This window comes from Nycticebus coucang, chromosome X (genome assembly GCF_027406575.1).
Source record: "Nycticebus coucang isolate mNycCou1 chromosome X, mNycCou1.pri, whole genome shotgun sequence".
Lineage (NCBI taxonomy): Eukaryota > Metazoa > Chordata > Mammalia > Primates > Lorisidae > Nycticebus > Nycticebus coucang.
In genome coordinates this window covers 138,767,915-138,772,640 of record NC_069804.1, presented here as the reverse complement: position 1 = coordinate 138,772,640, position 4,726 = coordinate 138,767,915, and positions in this window count along the sequence as shown.

The window sequence follows — 4,726 nt, the reverse complement described above, 5'->3', positions numbered from 1 at the left end:
TTGGGCCTATTAATGAGTCACAAAGTCATCTCTAAGAAGGCAGAGGGATATGATGAGGTACATCCAATCTCCTTTCTCCTGGGTAGCAACTCAGTTTTAGGGGATCCCCTTGGCCAAGAGGGGAGAGGGCCCAGTTAGTCAGCTGCTGGGGAGGGGGGATCCTTAAGATTTTATGTTAGTTCGCACTATGTATTCTTTCAACACTGAGACTTTATTTGGCTTATGGTTCTGGAGGCTGGGCAGTCCAAGAGCATGGTGCTGGCATGAGGAAGGGGTCTTCTTGCTGTTTCTTCCCCTGGCAGCGTGTGAGACAGAGACACAATTGGAACCAAACTTATCCTGTTATCAGGATCCCACTCCCTTGATAACTAATCCACTTCCTTAATTAAAGCTTTAGCCCAGCAGTTCTCAACCTATGGGTCATGACCCCTTTGTAATAATGAAAATACTTCCTGCATATCAGATATATACATTACAATTCATAATAGTAGCAAAATTACAGTTATGAAGTTGTAACAAAAATAATTTCATGGTTGGGGGTAACCATAACATGAGGAACTCTATTAAAGGGTTGTGGCTTTAGGAGGTATTAGGAAGGTTGAGAACCACTGCTTTAGCCCATTCATGAGGGCAGAACATAATCACCTCTTCGAGGTCTACCTTTTAATATAGTCGCAGTAGCAACTAAATTTCAATGAGTTTTGGAGAGGACATTCAAAGCATTGTAAGTAGAACCAACTCCATAAGAACTGAACTTTCCTTTATAAGAGGACTGGCGAGTCTCAACTACAAATGATAAAAAAATCATTAAATACATTTTTATTAACCCAGTATAATGTGGCTTACTTTCCATCTTGAATCTAGTATAGTTCACATGACAAATTCATTTCTACTGATTACAGGTCTTTAGACAAAGCTTACCCCTTTCAACCAATTGCCACTTAAAGAATCCCTAAAATCCACCTATGACTTGTAAGCCCCAGCTTCAAGATCCTCTGCCTTTTGGAGCTAAAACAAGGAATACTTTCCATGTGTTGAATCATGGGTTTGTTACCAGGCAAAGAAGGTCTGGTCACCTGTCATTGTCAGCCAATATGCGAAGACTGGGATATATCTGCCTAACTTTACTTGTCAGAAGGCTGTCAGTTCTAGACAATCGTGAGGGTAGCCTTTCCAAGACTGTTGTTTATCACAGTTTTATCCACAAGGTTTCAAAGCATAGACACATTAACTCTTATTTTAAATAATAATCAACACAACTCAGTTACAATCTATTATAACACTTTCAATTGGAAAGTCAATTTCCTTTTTTTTTTTTGACACAGTCTCACTTTTTTGCCCTCTGTTGCATCATAGCTCACAGCAACCTCAGATTCTTTTTTTTTTAACAGTAACTTATTTATTTAATTTTTATTTTAAAAATGTATTTATTTGTTTACTTATTTATTTATTGAGACAGAGTCTCACTTAGTTACCCTCGGTAGAATGCTGTGGCATCATAGCTCATAGAAACTTCAAACTCTTTAGCACAAGTAATACTCTTCCCTCAGCCTTCCTAGTTGCTGGGACTATAGGCACCCGCCACAATTTCTGGCTAGTTTTTTGTAGTGATGGGTCTCACTCTTGCTCAGACTGGTCTCAAACTCCTGAACTCAAGCAATCCACCTTCCTCAGCCTCTGAGAGTTCTGGGATTACAGGCATGAACCACCGTGTCTGGCTTAGCAACCTCAAACTCTTACCTCAGCCTCACAAGTAGCTCAAGCTACAGGTGCTCGCCACACCACCTGGCTATTTTTAAGAGATGGGGTCTTGCTCTTGCTCAGGCTGGTCTTGAACTCCTGAGCTCAAGCAATCCTCCGGCTTTGGCTTCCCAGAGTGTTGGGATTACAGGCTTCAAAAGTCCATTTCCTAGGCTGCGTGTGGTGGCTCACTGGAATCCTAGCACTTTGGGAGGCCGAGGTGGGTGGACTGCCTAAGCTCACTGGTTCCACACCAGATCAGCTGTTTCATGTCCACCCTAGCCTGACAGACTCCATCTTATTGTCACTACATGTGCTTTCAGTTTCACCTATAATTCCTGTCTCCATGGATACATAAAACCAAACGGTAAGCTGGGTGTGTTGGCTCTGGCCTGTAATCCCAGGATTTTAGAAGGCCCAGGCAGGAGGTTGCTTGAGCCCAGGAGTTCAAGACCAGCCTGAGCGACATAGTGAGACCCTGTTTTCACGAAATTTAAAAAAAATTAAAGGGGGCACACCTGTGGTCCTAGCTACTAAAGATTGAGGCAGGAGGATCACTAGAGTCCAGGAGTTAGAAACTGAAGTGAGCTATGATCACACCACTAAACTCTATCTAGCCCAGGAGACACGTGAGACTCTGCCTCAAAGAAACAAACAACAACAATAACAGAAAAACTAAAAACAAAACACCCAAACCTATAACCTGACCACCTGGGGCACATTTTCTCAAGACCTCTTGAGACCACGTTCCCTTGGCTGCAGTCACACATATTAGGCTCCAAATAAACTTCTTCAAATAATTTTTACAGAGTTTGAGGTTTTCTGTTGCTGTCTACTTGCAAGCTATCTATACTCCAAGCTTCTAGACACCTTGTCCCAGCTTCAGGTCCAACTCCCCTTGTCTGTTCCTGTCTAGTTGCAAGGGCAATAAAGGCAAGTTCACTAGATGCCAATTCTTTTCTTGGCTAGAAGCCAGGATTAACTTGGCTTCATTTATCATTTGCTCCTGCAATAATCAATGACCAATGGAAAAGGGCACTAATGCCTGAGGCACAGAGAGATCAATGAAAGCATTGCAACTGATTTTCAATGGCGCAAAAGAAATGGAGTATTTATACCTCTGCATCGCTTTTGTGTCTTGTTTTTCTGGCCTCTTCTCATTTATGACAGGGACCCACTTCCAGACCTCTTTGGAAATACTCTAAGTTTTCTCTTTGCTCTTAAATAAAATTTCTCTTTGTTAAGAATATGTATATGTATGTGTATATGTATATATATGTTTATAACATTTGTTCCTATGCTCTCCAGTTCTGGCCCCGCTCAGGGTCCTGAGCATTAGTTGTTCTCATAGTTCCAGTTCTTAGCCTGTATATAAATTTGGATTTCCCAAACTCCAGACGCAGTGTATCAAGCTCACTTCTGTGGGCTCTGCATCCCCTGAAACTTCACAATTATCTCTAGCCCTCTGGGACACAAATCCTGGCGTCCTGAGACTGTGCTGCACCCTTGCAGCCTGTAGGGGACACCCAAGCTTTCGAAGACTTCCTGAAATACACCTGCTCACCTTTAGTGCTCCCAGAGCCCTGCTGCCCACGCATATCCCACCATGGTTCAGGACAGATATTCACAAATATTGTCATATAAGGTCAGGGTCAAAGGGGCCTCCACTTCAAGGTCAAATCAAATCCTTCTGTAATGAAGAATTTGTTTTCCCACGAAAGTCAGAATATTTCCCAAAAGTTTAAACCATTCCTGGCATCTCGAAATAAATGGGGCTTTGTCAATGTTTCATCCAGACCCAAAGGCTGTGCTGGAGCTCCCTAAGCATTGAGCTCAATTTTATTTTATTTTATTTTATTTTTTATTTTTATTAAACCATAGCTGTGTACATTAGTATGATCGTGGGGCACCATACACTTGGTTCATAGATCGTTTGACACATTTTCATCACACTAGTTAACATAGCTTTTGTAGCATTTTCTTAGTTATTTTGCTAAGACATTTACATTCCACATTTACTAGGATTCACATATACCCTTGTAAGATGCACCGCAGGTGTAATCCCATTAATCCCCCTCCTTCCCCCCTCCCTCCCCTCCCTTTCCCCTTTCTCCCTATTCTTAGGTTACAACTGGGATATAGCTTTCATGTGAAGGTCCTACATTAGTTTCATAATAAGGGTGAGTACATTGGGTACTTTTTCTTCCATTCTTGAGACACTTTACTAAGAAGAATATGTTCCAGCTCCATCCATGTAAACATGAAAGAGGTAAAGTCTCCATCTTTCTTTAAGGCTGCATAATATTCCATGGTGTACATATACCACAATTTATTGATCCATTCGTGGATCGATGGGCACTTGGGCTTTTTCCATGACTTAGCAATTATGAATAGGGCTGCAATAAATATTCTGATACAAATATCTTTGTTATGGTGTGATTTTTGACACTATGGAATTTGGCCACTAGATGGCAGGACATCTTCAGCATGAGTATAACATGAAGCTGGCTCAGAAAACCCCTGAGTGTTCATTAACAGTCAAGCCCCAAAGTAGGACTCCACCAGGTTTGGTGAAAGGAATTCTTCAGGTAGGAATCTTCACAAGTTGATATTTATTCTTGATAACGACGTTAGCAAATATAACTGTGATCATCTGGATTGTTTGCATAGTGGTAAGTCTGTCTTGTTACCACCTCTCCCCACACTTAAGAACTCTGCTTAGGAAAGACACTTGAACCAGGAAAGAAAATCTGAGACTTTTTATGGAAATACAGGGCAAACACAGAGATTCCACTTTTGTTAAACAATGTTCTTCAAAGTTAGTCACCAGGAATCTTCAGCAAGTTTTCTGACCATGGGTCATTTTCAACACAAAGACCGGATCTAAATTTCACTTAGAGCAATTATCCACAGTTAGGCTTTTACAATAATGAATTTAATGCTAAGTACACTGAACTCCTTCCAAAGGTGAAGTGGTCGTATTTCA